The sequence below is a fragment of the Rhinopithecus roxellana genome, chromosome 1 (assembly GCF_007565055.1).
Source record: "Rhinopithecus roxellana isolate Shanxi Qingling chromosome 1, ASM756505v1, whole genome shotgun sequence".
Taxonomy (NCBI): Eukaryota; Metazoa; Chordata; class Mammalia; order Primates; family Cercopithecidae; genus Rhinopithecus; species Rhinopithecus roxellana.
In genome coordinates, this window is record NC_044549.1 from 29935271 (window position 1) to 29953219 (window position 17949).

At 39.2% G+C, this 17949-nt stretch overlaps 1 pseudogene; it reads left to right on the forward strand.

Moving 5' to 3' along the window:
- The first annotated feature begins 11241 nt into the window (after window positions 1–11241).
- Window positions 11242–11340, forward strand: LOC115892126 (annotated as a pseudogene).
- Window positions 11341–17949: the final 6609 nt, after the last annotated feature.

Sequence of the window (17949 nt, forward strand, 5' to 3'; positions counted from 1 at the left end):
TTAATTTGTCTTGCTTAAGGTATTTTAATGCCATGACAATTTTATTGTAATTATATGTGGCCAAATTAATTAACTTTTTCATTTATGATTTCTTATTTTTGGATTAACTTTAGAAAAGCCTTCCCAACACACACATGCACACACACATACACACACACCTGTGTGTATACATATATAGTATTTCCTAGTATACTTATATTTTAAGTTTTCTTTGTAAATCTTGGAAAAATCTGGAATTTTGTTATAAGTAATGAGGTTGGGATCCAAAATTAATTTTATTTTCCAGATAGCTATCCAGTTGTCCCAATACCATTTATTATTAGTTTGGTGCAAGAGTAATTGTGGGTTTTGCCATTACATCGCTTAACCCCTGACTTTCTATCCCATTCTTGCCATATATTAACATCTGATACATATTTGGATCTACTTACAGACTTTCTTTTTTATTCCATTTACCTGCCTGTCAATTCATGCAATAATTAGTGTAATTGTTATTATATTAATGTAATTACAGTAGTGCTATATTTTAACATTTGGGTGGGTAATTAACTTGCTACTCTTCTTTTTCAAGAATTTTCTTGGCGTTTTAAAATTCTCTGTATGAATCAACACTTCCACTTCCAAAAACAAATGCATAGACAAACAATAAATACTCTTACCATATTTATTGGTACAGTAAGAGAATTAAGCTTATTACTTAAATTAGGAAGAACTGACATACTTATAATATTGAATCTCTATATTTAAGAAAATGTATGTTTTCCATTCATTGTATAGGTTTTGTACACTTCTTGTTACATTTATTTCTAGAAATTAATTTTTGTTGCTATTATAAATGTGATGTTTTTTTCACTATATCTTCTAATTGGTTATTTTCTGTACCCATGAAAGCTGTTGATTACTGTTTATTATTGTACTCAAGTAGTTATGAATTACCTTACTGTTTGCTACAATTTTTTAGTTTATTCTTTTGTGTATTCCATGTAAGCAAGTATAACATTTGCAAAAACAATTTTACTTTCTTTTTTCAAATATATATATATAACTCATTTCTTCTTTTTTCTAATTTCATTGTCAAGTATAGTCAGGACTATGTTAATAAAATAGTAGTGATAGTAGACACTCTGGCTTTTTCTTGACATTAATGGAACAACATAGACACATTTTAAGGTAATAGTCACCATCTAAAAGCTAGCATCATATTTAATGCGTTCCCAGTGTGTTTTAATTAAACATAATGCTGACTTTTAAAAAGTGACTATTAGTTTGAAATGTGTCCATAAAGTCTTTAGTTGATTGAGTTTTTTTCAGTGCTTGATTGGGTGATTATATTATTTCTCTTATTTGTTCTTCTCATAGGTGAATTATATTAACAGATTTACTAATGTTGAATCAATTTCCCCATTCCTAGAATAAGCCAGTACTATTATCCTTACCAATGCTCAGTCATTGTCTCGTGGGCAAAGCAGGGGAAGGAAGTGTGGTTTTTTCATGAACACCATAGTGGATCTAAAAGGGTGGCGTCCAGAGATTGTCATGAACTACGCTCCTCATAGCAGCTTCTCTTAAAGGAAATTTGAGCGGCACATTTCTGCAGCCGACACATGAGTCAATAAAGCACTGGACGTCAAAGAACCTGAACTTCAGAACAATGACTTCCAACCAGTGGTCCATGTGATCTTGGACCAGTACTATACTCTTTGAGACTCACCTTATTTCTTGCTGGATAATATCACAAAATAGTGCGCTAATGTTTTTCAAGGTATTTATTCTAATGTTAGCTCCAAGAACAGTGTTCAGCGCATAACAGTCACTCGATAAATATTTGTCTAAAGAAAAGAAATGAATGGATAAGTGAAAGAGACATTAGGAAAGAGAAGACGAAGCCCTTTAAAAACATATGTATAAAAAGAGCTTCAAAATATGGATTCTATCTATATCTTGTTACCATTCTCTTCCTATCACATTCCATTCCTCCGGTACTGCATTTACAGAGCATAGCAGCTGCTCAAACATGTAATGGCTTTTATAACTCCACATCTTTGTTCATGCAGGTCTCTTGCCCTGGAATGCCTTTTGATCCTCTGTGACTGACAAAAACTATCAGAATCCAGCTTCAATGTCCCTTCTTCTCTGAAGACTTTCTTGACATCTCCAAGTTAGGGATCATTTCTCCCTCTTTTGTGTCCTCACAGTATTTTGTTGGTATATCTGCTATAGCATTTACTTACTCCATAGCGATTCCTCTGTATATCTTCCTCCTCCCACTAGATGATGGGACACATTAAGGGACCCTTAACTAATGAGCTACAATTGAATGTAGGCATGGAAGGCTATCGATTTCTCTTATTTATTCTCAGCTCCTGGGGTAGCCAGACAGTGAATCAGAGGCCTCTGACCACAAGCAAATTCATCCATTCATCCCACTGTGCAAAAACACATCTGCTAAGCATGCCATGATTTGAAAAAGATAGAGAAGAACTACCTTAACATAACAATCCATGTTCTAAGTCTTTGTACACTGGGCACCTTGGATGGAGACTGGTGCATACATATTAGCAATACATGAATTCACATCTTTTGCATACTGAATGAGTAAAGAAACTGTTCTTAGTTTCAAATTGTTATTGAGACTTGGCATTCACTGTTACATAATTATTTGATTAATATCTTTTGGCCAGACTAAAATCCATTGGAGATGGGTTCATGTTTATTTTTTGGTTATCATTGTATCCCTAGCACAATATTTGGCTGGGGCTGGAATATGGTATTTAATAAGTACTTGTTGAATAAAGAAAAAAATAAACAAATTGTAAGACCACCTCAGGTGGCTTAAATTAAAATCTTTTTAGAATCTTTATACCTCAGGTTGGCCTGATAGGCCTGCCATGTCCTCAACAGTTCCTGGGGATCCCTATACTATGTTCCAGCTCATCTTTGCAGAGTGCTTTCTACCTGCCTGGCTTTCACAGTAGCTGCTTATTTCCTGATTACCATTACCTCGCATGTTCTGCATCTGTCCAGCCATCAGAGAAAGGGCAAGTATAAACAGAGACTAACTTTGGTACTAGTCCCTGGCAGTCTCCTTCCAGAGACATAGTTAAGTACTCATATTGCCTTCAGAACACATCTGTCTATGGGTTCATCACAAGGTACTGTAACTGTTTGTTAACCTTATCTTTGTTGCTGCAATGCTGGACCAAATGGCTAGCATCTCATAACTGCTTATCAAATGTTTGTTGATCACTCACTGTATTGGAAATTATTAATCAACCAACCAATTGTCACATCGAATAATCATTAAATGATCAGGTGTTCTCTGCAGTCAATATTGAGTCCAGCAATGGGCTTGGTGCTGAATGGATGCCAAAGAAGGACAAAATACTTCTCTGCAGAGTTCACAGAAAAGAAAAATTTTTTAAAAAGGGCAAAAGTGTTCCATGGAAGGTTAAAACAGTGTTGGGACAATGGAAAGGGTAAAAGCATGTGCTTCAAAGCCAAACTTCCTGAGCTTGAATCTCATCTTTTCTACTTAGTAAAGAGATGCTCTTGGGGAAGCATATCCAGGATATCAATCTTGTCACTTATAAAAGAGAGATGATAAAAACAACTACCCCTTGGGTTGTTTCAAGGATTAAGCAAACACGTGCATTTAAAGTGTTTGGAAGAGACCAGGCATAGTGGCTCATGCCTGTAATTGCAGCACTTTGGGAGGCCGAGGCAGGCAGATCACATGAGGCCAGGAGTTTGAGACCAGCCTGGCCAACATGGCAAAACCCTGTCTTTACTAAAAACACAAAGATTAGCTGAATGAGGTGGCACACACCTGTGGTCCCAGCTACTCAAGAGGCTAAGGCAGGAGAATCTCTTGAACTCAGGAGGTGGAGGTGGCAGCGAGTCGCGATTGCATCACTGCACTCCAGCCTGGGTGGCAGAGCAAGACTCCGTCTCAAAAAATATAAAATTTTTTCAGAAAATGTTTGGGCTAAAAGAAGCTATTTATTTGAGACTCAACAACCAGCCCAACCATATTCTTCCATTTCAAAACAATTGGAGATGGCCTAATAGGAAGAGCTCCGGTCTGCAGCTCCCAGCATGATCGATGCAGAAGATGGTGATTTCTGCATTTCCAACTGAGATACCTGGTTCATCTCATTGGGACTGGTTGGACAGTGGGTGCAGCCCATGAAGGGCTAGCTGAAGCAGGACGGGGCATCACCTCACCAGGGAAGTGCAAGGGGTCAAGGGATTGCACTTTCTTAGCCAAGGGAACCATGACAGACAACACCTGGAAAATCAGGACACTCCTGCCCAAATACTGTGCTTTTCCAACAGTCTTAGCAAATGGCACACCAGGAGATTATATCCTGTGCCTGGCTCGGTGGGTCCCACACCCACGGAGTCTTGCTCACTGCCAGCGCAGCAGTCTGAGATCAACCTGCGAGACAACAGCCTGGCATGGGGAGGGGCATCTGCAATTACTGAGACTTGAATAGGTAAACAAAGCAGCCGGTGAAGCTCGAATTGGGCAGAGCCCACCACAGCTCTGCAAGGCCTGCTGCCTCTTTAGACCCCACCTCTGGGGACAGGGCATAGCTGAGCAAAAGGCAGCAGAAACTTCTGCAGACTTAAACGTACCTGTCTGACAGCTCTGAAGAGGGCAGTGGGTCTCCCAGTATGGTGTTTGAGGTCTGGGAATGAACAGACTGCATGCTCCACTGGGTCCCTGATCCCCATGTAGCCTAACTGGGAGACACATCCCAGTAGGGCCTGACTGACACCTCATACAGGAGGTGACCCTCTGGGATGAAGCTTCCAGAGGAAGGATCAGGCAGCAATATTTGCTGTTCTGCAATCTTTGCTGTTCTGCAGCCTCTGCTGGTGAAACCCAGGCAAACAGGGGTCTGGAGTGGACCTCCAGCAAACTCCAACAGACCTGCAGCTGAGAGACCTGACCTTAGAAGGAAAACTAACAAACAGAAAGGAATAGAATCAACATCAACAAAAAGGACATCCGCACCAAAACCCCACCTGTAGGTCACCAGCATCAAAGACCAAAGGTAGATAAAACCACAAAGATGGGGAGAAACCAGAGCAGAAAAGCTAAAAATTCTAAAAACCAGAATACCTCTTTTCCTCCAAAGGATCGCAGCTCCTCACCAGCAACAGAAAAAAGCTGGATGGAGAATGACTTTGATGAGCTGACAAAACTAGGCTTCAGAAGGTTGGCAATAACAAACTTCTCCGAGCTAAAGGAGGATGTTTGAACCCATCACAAGGAAGCTAAAAACCTTGAAGAAAGACTAGACAAATGGCTAACTAGAATAAACAGTGTAGAGAACACCTTAAATGATCTGATGGAGCTGAAAACCATGGCACAAGAACTATGTGACACATGCACAAAATTCAATAGCCAATTTGATCAAGTGGAAGAAATGGTATCAGTGATTGAAGATCAAATGCATGAAATAAAACGAGGAGACAAGTTTAGAGAAAAAAAGAGTAAAAATAAATGAACAAAGCCTCCAAGAAATATGGGACTATGTGAAAAGACAAAATCTACATTTGATTGGTATACCTGAAAGTGATGGGGAGAATGGAACCAAGTTGGAAAACACTGTTCAGGATATTATCCAGGAGAACTTCCCCAACCTCACAAGGCAGGCCAACATTCAAATTCAGGAAATGCAGAGAACACCATAAAGATACTCCTAGAGAAGAGCAACCCGTCAGATTGACCAAGGTTGAAATGAAGGAAAAAATGTTAAGGGCAGCCAGAGAGAAAGGTTGGGTTAGCCACAAAGGGAAGCCCATTAGACTAACAGTGGATCTCTCAGCAGAAACTCTACAAGCCAGAAGAGAGTGGGGGCCAATATTCAACATTCTTTTTTTTTTTTTTTTTTTTTGAGACGGAGTCTTGCTCTGTCACCCGGGCTGGAGTGCTGTGGCCGGATCTCAGCTCACTGCAAGCTCCGCCTCCCGGGTTCACGCCATTCTCCTGCCTCAGCCTCCCGGATAGCTGGGACTACAGGCGCCGCTACCTCGCCCGGCTAGTTTTTTTGTAGTTTTTTTAGTAGAGACGGGGTTTCAACGTGTTAGCCAGGATGGTCTCGATCTCCTGACCTCGTGATCCGCCCGTCTCGGCCTCCCAAAGTGCTGGGATTACAGGCTTGAGCCACCGCGCCCGGCCTCAACATTCTTAAAGAAAAGAATTTTCAACCCAGAATTTCACATCCAGCCAAACTAAACTTCATAAGTGAAGGAGAAATAAAATCCTATAAAGACACATGCACATGTATGTTTATTGTGGTGCTATTCACAATAGCAAAAACTTGGAATCAACCCAAATGTCCATCAATGATAGACTGGATTGAGAAAATGTGGCACATATACACCATGGAATACAATGCAGCCATAAAAAAAGGATGAGTTCATGTCCTTTGCAGAGACATGGATGAAGCTGGAAACCATCATTCTGAACAAACTATCACAAGGACAGAAAACCAAACACCACATGTTCTCACTCATAGGCGGGAATTGAAGAATGGAAACACTTGGACACAGGGCAAGGAACATCACACATTGGGGACTGTCATGGGGTTGGGGGCAGGGTGAGGGACAGCATTAGGAGAAACACCTAATGTAAATGACTAGGTGATGGGTGCAGCAAACCAACATGGTACATGTATATCTATGGAACAAACCTGCACCTTGTGCACATGTGTCCTACAACTTAAAGTATAATAATAAAAAATAAAGAAATAAAGAAATAATAAGGTTGATTTCTAATTTAAAAAAAACAAAGTGTTTAGAAAAGCCTCTGGTATGTAGTCAATGCTCAATAAATATTAACCATATCATTATTGTTATTATTAGAAATTATTTCAAGGAGGAGCCCCAGACCCTGAAGAGTAGTAATAACTGCCATTTACTGAACTCTTACTACATGCCAGGGAGTCTGCTAAGGGTTCCATATGTGTTACCGCATTTAGGCCTTGCCACAGATTCTGTGAGCCTGCATACCATTAAATACACACTCTACAGATGAGCAATTGAGGATTCAGAGAGTTCAAAGCATGTTGCTCAAAATGGTAATAAATAAGTGCCCAAACTCTCTTCTCATCTGGTCCTCCCTCCTGATCCTGCTTCCTTTGTCTACACACAAAAAAAGCAATTTTAACGCTAGAGAAATTAGAAGAATCCAGTTTTTGAGGACTGGACCATGCTTAAGGACTTGGGGGAGGTGGTGTTAAGGGGTTAGAGGACAGATTTTATAAACTTCTGGTTATAACCTTCTGGTTAGAGATTTTGCATCCTTTAAAATGTGGCGTGATGACCAGTGATGAGCATTTTTTCATGGCCTCCAATCCTGCACCTTCCACTTACTAAATCTAAACAAAATTATAAACTTTCAGGTCCTCATCTTTTTTATTTCTTTTTTTTTTTTTTTTTTTTTTTTTTTGAGATGGTGTCTCACTGTCACCCAGGCTGGAATGCAGTGGCACAATCTTGGCTCACTGCAACCTCCACCTCCTGGGCTCAGGGAATCCTCCCACCTCAGCCTCCTAGTAGCTGGAAACACAGGCACATGCCACCACGCCTGGCTAATTTTTTGCATTTTTGGTAGTGATGGAGTTTCATCATGTTGCCCATGCTGGTCTCGAGCTCCCCAAGCAATCCACCTACTTCAGCCTTCCAAAGTGCTGGGATTACAGGCATGAACCACTGCACACACCTTTTCAATGTTTGCTTTTTCTCTAAGGACTAAATGAGATCATTGTAATGTATGTAAAACAACTGACACAGAATAGTCACTTGATAAATGTAACTATTAATTTTAGAGCATAACTCATATGTTGTATAATGACCTAAATTTTACCTGCAAAAATACTCTCAGAAATTACATTAATCTTTAAAAACTCATGATAGCCACCAAAAATGTTTTTCTTAAATATTTTGATCTTAGAACTCTTAGAAAGAAAATCACATAACTACATTACTTTTCAATACTTACACTTATATTCTAATTGTAGTTTTGATCCTACTCTGAAAAAAAATAAAAATTTTTAAAAATGAATTTATCTCTTATGGTCAAGCCCACTGAAATGATCCTTTTAAAGTGAATACTAACCAAAAGCTCATAGACCAATGAAACATTTTAGAGACTCCTGAAATAAAGCTGCACACCTACAACCAGCTCATCTTCAACAAAGTCAACAAAAATGAACAATGAGGAAAGTACACTTTATTCAATAAATGTTGTTGGGAAAATTGGTTAACCACATGCAGAAGAATGAAATTGGACCCATATCTACTACTATATACAAAAATTAACTCAAGATGCATTAACGACTTAAATGTAAGACTTCAAACTACAAAAATTCTAGAAGAAAATCTAAGAAATATTCTTCTAGACACTGGCCTAGGCAAAAAATTTATGAGGAGGACCCCAAAAGCAAATACATCAAAATCAAAAATAGACAAATGGGACTTAATTAAACTAAAGAGCTTCTGCACAGCAAAAAGAAGTGATCAACAGAACAAACAGACAATCTAGGGAATGGAAGAAAATATTTGCAAAATATGTATCCAAATATGATCTAATATTCAGAATCTATAAGGAACTTAAATGAATCAACAAGAAAAAAGCAAACAACCCCATTAAAACGTGGGCAAAGGACATAAACACTTCTCAAAAAAAGACAACTAGCAGCCAACAAACATGAAAACATGCTTATCATCACTAATAATAGAGAGATGCAAATTAAAACCACAATGACATACTATCTACACCAGTCAGAAGGGCTATTATTAAAAAGTCATCACTATGTACAGAGAAAAAAAAAAGTCCAAAAACAACAGATGTTGACAAGGTTGTGGAGAAAAGGGAATGCTTAGTGGGCATGTAAATTAATTCAGCCACTCTGGAAAGCAGTCTGGAGATTTCTCAAAGAACTAAAAATAGAACTACCATTGGACTCAGCAATCCCATTACTGGGTTTATACCAAAGGAAGATAAATCATTCTACCCAAAAGACAAATACTCTCATATGTTCATTACAGCACGATTTGCAATAGCAAAGACACGGAATTAACCTAGGATTGGATTTAAAAAATGTGGTACATATACACCATGGACTACTATACAGCCATAGAAAAATTAAATAATGTCCTTTGCAGCAACATGGATGCAACTGGAGGCCATTATCCTAAGCGAACTAATGCAGAAACAGAAAACCAAATATCATGTGTTCTTACTTATAAGTGGGAGCTAAATCTTGAGTTCACACAGAATAAAGATAGGAACAATAAACAATGAAGACTCCAAAAGGAGGAACAGGGAGGGCTGAAAAACTTCCTGTTGCATTCTATGTTCACTATCACTATGTATCACTAATAGATCTAGGTGATGGAATCAATAAAAGACCAAACCTCAGGCCGGGTGCGGTGGCTCACGCCTGTAATCCCAGCACTTTGGGAGGCCGAGACGGGCGGATCACGAGGTCAGGAGATCGAGACCATCCTGGCTACCACGGTGAAACCCCGTCTCTATTAAAAAAAATACAAAAAATTAGCCGGACGTGGTGGCGGGTGCCTGTAGTCCCAGCTACTCGGGAGGCTGAGGCAGGAGAATGGTGGGAACCCGGGAGGCAGAGCTTGCAGTGAGCGGAGATCCGGCCACTGCACTCCAGCCTGGGCGACAGAGCGAGACTCCATCTCAAAAAAAAAAAAAAAAAAAAAAGACCAAACCTCAGCACCCCACAATATACCCTGTAACAAACCTGCACATATACCCCCGAATTTAAAATAAAAATGACAATAAAATATCAAATAATAAAGTAAATATTAAACAAAAGCTACTTCCTTTTCAAATTCTAAGATACGTGTAATAATTGAAAATATAAGAACCTGGCTGGGCATGGTGGCTCATCCCTATAATCCCAGCACTTTTGGAGGCTGAGGCAGGCAGATAACCTGAGGTCAGGAGTTTGAGACCAGCCTGGCCTACATAGTGAAACCCCAGCTCTACTAAAAATACAAAAATTCGCTAGGCATGGTGGCGGGTGCCTGTAATCCCAGCTACTAAGGAGGCTGAGGCAGGAGAATCACTTGAACCCGGAAGGCAGAGGTCACAGTGAGCCAAGATCGCACCACTGCATTCTAGCCTGGGCGACAAAGTGAAACTCTATCTGAAAAAAAAAGAAAGAAGAAAGAAAATATGAGAATCTAAGATACAAATATCCAATCATTATATTAACATGAGCTTTTTAAACAACTTTTCCTCTTGCTCACTTTAGCAGCACGTATACTAAAATTGGAAATTATGCAGGATTTTTCTTGACCCCTTCCCTGGTCTCACGACAGGGACTTTCCCCTCTACTTCGCCCACCACGCTCAGCCCCTTGCAGAAGGGAGCACATAAGTGAGTGAGTGTGGGATCTGGCCGGCTGCTCTGGGTGCTGACACAGGAGCAAGCTCCGTCCGTGTGGAACCTGCGGCCAGACTAAGCATGTTGCCTCACGGGTAATGCAGGCACTCAGGTGAAGGTGCTTTCAACCCTGAAGCCCCAGAGGAGGTGTTACAGTGCTCTTTTAGTTCCACCATCCACAGTCCAACAACAGAGGTAAGTTAGCAGCTCGGTTGGCCCCTTGCCTCATTGCGTAGGATGGCTGCCCTCTGCTGGCTAGGGCAAAGGGCCAGTATGACAGCCTTTCTGGGTACCCATACTTGGTGGGTCCCAAGCTCTTGTCCAGAGTCCAAGAAGCATGAGGTCATATGGATTATTAAAGGATGGTGAAGGTGGAGAATTTTACCGAGCAATGAAAAGAGCTCTCAGCAGAGAGGGGAGCTGGAGAGCGGATGAAAAGGGCAGGTCATCTTTCCCAAAGTTAGGCTGTCTCTTCCCTGAAGTCAGGCTGTCTTCTCCTCTACCAACTGAATCTGGGGTCTTTATAGGCACAGGATGGGAAGTACATGCTGATTGGCTTGTGAGTATGCAAAAAAAGTTAAAGCAAAGACAACACTCAATGATGGGCATGACAGTGTAGAAAACCAATTAGGAAAGGGTAGATATACGTGAAATAGGTGAAGGATGGGGATCAGTCAGAGGAAAACACGCCAAACAGGAAGACAAGCTCTCAATCCAGTCTGAGGATTTAACTTTTAGCTTAGCTTTCAGGCTTTAAACTGTCTTCTGCTTAGAGGTGGGGGGTTTCACTGGGGACCTCCCCTTTCCACCTGGGCATTTGGCTGCCTTCTGTCACTCTCAGAACAATACAGAGATTATCATGGTCCCTACACAAGGATGGCATGCAGATTCATGAAATTTTCCATTAAAAAAAAAAGGAAAAATAAATAAAACAATTTTTTAAATTTTTTTAAATGGACAATAATTATACATAGTGATATTTTGATACATATGATGTGTAGTGATCAGATCAGGATAATTAGCATATCCCTCATCTCAAACATTTATCATTTCCTTAAAACATCAATACATGTCTGACTGGCTATAATAGTCAATTTGGATAGATAGAGGTTCTATTTCAATGAATGAAATACATAGGCTTTTGGAAAATCCTGAGTAGGTGGAGAGGTTTTTTTTTTTTTTTTTGTAATCTGGGTGGAGATTTCTTTTGATCTAAGAGGACAGCAAAGATCAGGTTAAAAGTTTGCATGAGAATATATATCAATTCTTTAAAAAGCAAAGATTTTATTGATAAGATGGTTTCTAGAGAGAAATGCATTTCTCTCAAGAGAAGATTGTACAGCCTTATAATTGTTTCCATTCACATGGAACAATTCCAGCTGCTTTCAAAAATCAACAAATGATAAGCAGAAGGAAGATGGAAAGAAAACAACAGAATTTTTGCTATGTCCAACTGATAAACACTGGATTGCCTATAAACTACGTTAAGCATAATTAAGCACAGAATTAACATCATTTGTAATACAATGAAAAAAGGCAGCTGAGACAAATGAAAAAGATCGCCAATACATTGCTTTGATGATCTAAATCAACACTGCCAAGTTATTTATTTACAAAAAATATGAACAAAGGGCCAAACAATTAATTTTCCTTCTGGATGCATGTGCATAGGCTATGGCTAAAGGTTCAAAGAAATTTTCATCCTGTTATTCATCAAGTTTGTTAAATCTTAACCTTCCATGAACCATGCCCATCAGCGTATCTAATTACCTAGAATGAGTCAAAAAAACAGTCCTAACCTTATAGTTCTTAGTTACAGCATCATGGGCAAGAGTTGAATGTTTTTAATAAAACTTTCAGGCCCCTATTTATGATAGAAGTCAAAAATGAACACATTATTTGATGTTTCCAGTGTTTTAAGTATGGTGCAAGCACTTGAAATATGTCATTCATTCACTCAACAAACATTTACTAAGACTATACTTTTGATAGGCAGATTCCCTATTAAGTGTTAGAGATATGAGTTATAAATTTCTCACAGTCTAGTGAGAGTGACAGGCATATACCGATGCAATTTTAGGGTTAGGGTTACAATAAGAAATGCAGCGATAGCATAGAATTCTGATGTGGAGCGGGAAGTAGGTGGGGAGTGGTGGCAATTTGCACCGACAAAAGATATTTTGCTTTACCTTGTGAGAGAAGGGAGTCAAGAATACTTTCTTAGAGGAGATGATGACTACATTGAGATCTCAACTAGGAACTGGATCGATTTTCATTAAAATCTTCATTAGTAGATATCATAATTTTCTCCATTTTATAGGGGAGGAAATGGACATACTCTGAGAACTGCTCAGTGGCAGAACCAACATGATCCCGATGTCACACATTTTCCAACGTACTGTATTTTATCCTCTGATAACAGAAAAGTTGAAAGTGGAAGAAAATATTCTATATTGAGCTCCAAGTCATAAAATCTTTTTACCATTACTGATCTGACCTAGCAATTCCAGCACAACCTTCCCTTCTTACAATTTTTCCCATGTTCAGCTAAGAAAATATCGTTGCTGGCTTGTATTTCTACCATATACTCTTAGAAATTCTCATGAAAAGCCAAGACATAGTTATTTTGGAGAGGAATAGGTATGAAAACCTAAAACTGTCAGTAAGAACAGAGGACGTTCTATTAAAATTTGTTTAATAAGTGGCCAGGTGCTGTGGCTCACTCCTGTAATCCCAACACTTTGGGAAGCCAAGACGGGAGGATCGCTTGAAACCAGAAGTTCAAGACCAGCCTGAGCAACATGGTGAAACCCCATCTCTACAAAAAATACAAAAATTAGCCAGGCTTGGTGGTGCACGCCTGTGGGCCCAGCTACTCAGGAAGCTGAAGTGGGAGAATCACCTGAGCTCAGGAAGTCAAGGCTACAGTGAGCCATGATCATGCCACTGCACTCCAGCCTGGGCGACAGAGAGAAACCTTGCCTCAAAAAAAAAAATTGTAAAAGTGCCTGGAAATTTTTTTTATGAGCTGGAGGTGCAGCAGCCTGAAGATCCTCTGGAATATGGAATTTATTTACCTCTTCACTATAGTGCAGAAGAGGAGTTTCTTGATCATTTGCCTACCCCTATGAAAGAATTGGGGCACGGTTTTATTTTCGACCTACTATATTATCAAATTGAAAAAGACTAAATAAGAACTTTAGAAAATTAGGACCCATCCTGATTACCAATCGCCAGCAGTTCATGCTACTTCAGATTTAGTCATCTATGAAAGAACACTAAAATATTTCATTGACATTACCATTACCATTTATGCATAAAACATGAGATTGGGAGTAATCTACCGATCAGTTTGCTTAGCAGATATTTATTGGTGACCTACTATGTGCCCAGCAATGTTCTGCCCACTAAGAATTTAGTGTCGAGCAAATCGTAGTACCTGCCCTTAGGAGACAATCAAGCAATTAGAACATAAATGCATACAGTCCAGCCCACTCATTTTACCCATATGGAAATAGATGATAAGAACATTAGTTTGTCTAACTCTCTTTATTCACTGTTGGTGAAAGGAAAATTGATACAGCCTTTTTTGGAAGACAATTTGGAAATGCATCTCAAATTTGAATATGTTGTTAGTTTTTGGCACGGCTATGCTAAACAGGAATTTATTTTTCAGATGTACATGCAGAAGATCCAAAGATATGTGTCTGATAATATTCTTACAGCATTACTCATATTATGGACATATTGGGAACAATCTAAAAGTCTATCAATAAATGATTGACTGAATGACATATTGTACAGGAATTTACAAGATGAAGTCAATTTGACATAATGTAAACATGGGAAGATATTCAAAACCAATTGATACATGGAACAAAAGGTATAAAACAGCTTGGATAATATGGTTCTTTCTTAGCTTAAAAAAGAGAAAAACACTACAAACACGTTTGGAAAAATAAATACTGTGGAAATTAATACCAAATGATAAGCAATGGTTAATAAAGTAGCTATAGATAATTTTCATTTTTATGTTATATATCTCTATAATGTTGTACTGGACATTTTTTTAAAATGAGGTCTTGGTATATTGCCTGGGCTAGTCTCTCTTGAACTCCTGGGCTCTAGCAATCTTCCTGCCTCAGCCTCCTGAGTAGCTGAGATTACAGAAGAGTGCCACCATGACTAGCTCTTTTTTTCATTCTTTAAAAAAGGAGAATGTTCAACTAAGTTGATGTAATCTATAAACATTTTTTCTCTTAAAAAAATTAGACTTTTTAGGCCGGGCGCGGTGGCTCAAGCCTGTAATCCCAGCACTTTGGGAGGCCGAGACGGGCGGATCACGAGGTCAGGATATCGAGACCATCCTGGCCAACACGGTGAAACCCCGTCTCTACTAAATATACAAAAAATTAGCCGGGCGATGTGGCGGGCGTCTGTAGTCCCAGCTACTCGGGAGGCTGAGGCAGGAGAATGGCGTAAACCCGGGAGGCGGAGCTTGCAGTGAGCCGAGATCGCGCCACTGCATTCCAGCCTGGGCGACAGAGCAAAGACTCCGTCTCAATAAAAAAAAATTAAAAAAAATAAAAAAAAATTAGACTTTTTAACTTTCTGGGCTTTTATATCTATGAAAGTACTTTGAAAACTACAAAAGCCTTAGGCAAATTATGGGATTATTTCTTTGTATTAATTATCAATAATACATATATTGGAGCACTCTGGAAAAGAATATGCTTATGCAGAAAAGATTTTAAACTATTAAAATAACATTAAAAATTAGAATAAGAGCATTGCTTTATAGTTTCTTACAAGCATTCTTTAACTTTAGTTCAGGTCTCTTGAGTCCTAATCCAGTTCTCTTTTTATGCACTTTCTTGCCATATGGGTTATCTGTTAAAAGTTTTTGCCTGAAGGCAAAAATTTTCTAAGCAACCACTAATTCTCATTACAGAAAATGCACATTTCAGAGTGTTTCTATGAATGGAAAAGAAAGCTGATGATAATGCTGATAAGCACTTGTAGAAATATACTGTGGAAACTAAACTTTATACCACAAGAACGTAAAACTAACCAGTGACTTGACCTGTCCATGTGGAGACCTCACAAATTATCTAGAAACAACAGTAACCAATGCATTTGGGAGGCATTTTTGCAGAAAGTAATCGTCATCTTATTTAAATATTTTTTATTTAAATATAAATATATTTATATTTAAATAAAAATTATATTTATTTATAAATATTTTATTTATATTTAGATGCAAGAAGGCAAAATATGAAAGTGCTCCTCTCCATCAAATATAAAATGCTATCAAACTGAGATCAGAAACTCAATGTGTAAGAATAAGGCACATGATGGGAGAACTGAAGTTTCTACGAGCCTGGACAAACTGCAGCCAAATCCTGGGCTCCCTTGAAAGAGAAAAGCTGACTGGAATTGCAAAATGAAGTGTCAAACCACCTAACAGATACTTTAATGCATGCTAAGTGCTTTATTTGCAAACTCATAGGATTCACAAACCAGAAGTTGAAGAATGCAATATTTAAGAAAATGTAACATTTATCATTCTTCAGATTTGGCCACCTTTGTGTGCCACTGTGAAAAATAAAGATATCCCTTCATTCAACTCAAACAAGATTTGAATTGCCCAAATGGGTGGTTGCGTATGTAAGAGGATGCTAAAATGGACAACTCTGCTGAGGACGAAGCCAAGAGCCATCAGACAGCAGAGACAGCTGTGAAACAGGCCATCTCTACCACTCAGAAAAAGCTCTGTGCAGACATTTCTATACCTCTTACTTACATAAAAGGCATAAACCGGTACTCTCATTCCAAGCCTAGTGAGAGGGTTCCAGGGAACCACTTGGAGAGAATGTAATATGTCCCTACAGTGCGGGGGGCTGCCCTGGGGAATAATGCTCTCACCTGAGAAATCTGAGGGGTGAGAGCAGCACTGTCTAGAGGAGAAGCCAAAGGAGGGAATATGACATTGGATAGCCTAAAATCTCAGAATTTCCAGAGCAAAGGGTGCAGGGGTGTTCCCTATGGACTTGATGTAGGTGTGTGTACAAAAGCCAGTGTGGGATTATCTTAGAATCTGTTAGTGAGGTCTCTCATAGGGCTAACAGACCTCAGCAAAGAGATACTAAGGGCTTCACCAGATTCCACATTGCTAAAGGAAGGATTAATCTACCATCGAAGCACAGATGTATTAGCCTGTATTAAGGACTGCAGTTAAGAGAGCTTCAGTGACAGGGACTCTAAAGTACCCAAACAGAGTCAGCTGCATAATTAGACATTTGAATGTTTGCTGGATGTTTTATCATATTAAGAAATGGCTAATGTCTAAGTTTGATAAAGGTATTGTGGTTTTCAGGTAGATAGATGGATAGATAGATAAATAGATATAAAGTATTGAAAAGGAATTCTTAAATTTTAGAGTTTTGTTAACCTATTTATGATTAAATATGAAATTATATATATGAGATTTACTTCAAAAGAATATGAGGGCTGGGTGCAGTGGCTCATACCTGTAATCCCAGCACTTTAGGAGGCCAAGGCTGGCAGATCACTACTAAAACACAAAAATTAGTTGAGCATGGTGGCAGTCACCTGTCATTTCAGCTACTCAGGAGGCTGAGGCAAGAGAATCTCTTGAATCCAGGAGGCAGAGGTCGCAGTGAGCTGAGATCGCGCCATTGCACTCGAGCTTGAGTGACACAGCAAGACTCCCTCTCAAAACAACAAAATAAAATCATATGGGGCTGGAGCACAGGACAAAACTTCAAAACATTGGATTTGACAGTTTCTTTTCTTGCACAGGCAACAAAAATAAAAAAACAGACAAACTGCATCTCATGAATTTTTTTTTAAATTTGTGCATCAAAAGACACTACCAACAGAGTAAATAGACAACCCATAGGATGACAGAAAATATTTGCAACTCAGATGCCTGATAAGGTACTGATATCCAGAATATACAGAGAACCCCTAATACTCAGCAACAGTTAAACAACCAATCTAATTCAAAAATAGACAAGGACTTGAATAGACATTTTTCCAAAGACATACAAATGGCCACCAATGTGCCCAATGAGGCTGGGCACAGGGGCTCATGCCAGCACTTTGGGAGGCTGAGGCGGGTGAATCACTTGAGCTCAGGAGTTCAAGACCAGCCTGGCCAACATGGTGAAACCCCATCTCTACTAAAAGCACAAAAATGAGATGGGCATGGTGGTGGGTGCCTGTGGTCCCAACTACTCGGGAGGCTGAGGTGGGAGAATCACTTGAACCCGAGAGGTGGAGGTTGCAGTGAGCAGAGATCACACCACTGCCCTCCAACCTGGTGGCAACAGAGTGAGTGAGACTCCGTCTGAAAAAATAACAATAATAAATTTTTAAAAAGTCAATGAGCATATTAAAAGATGCTTAATATCACTAATCATTAGATAATACAACTCAAAACTACAATAAAATGCCACTTCATGTTCGCTATGGTGACTACTTTCCAAAAGAAAAAG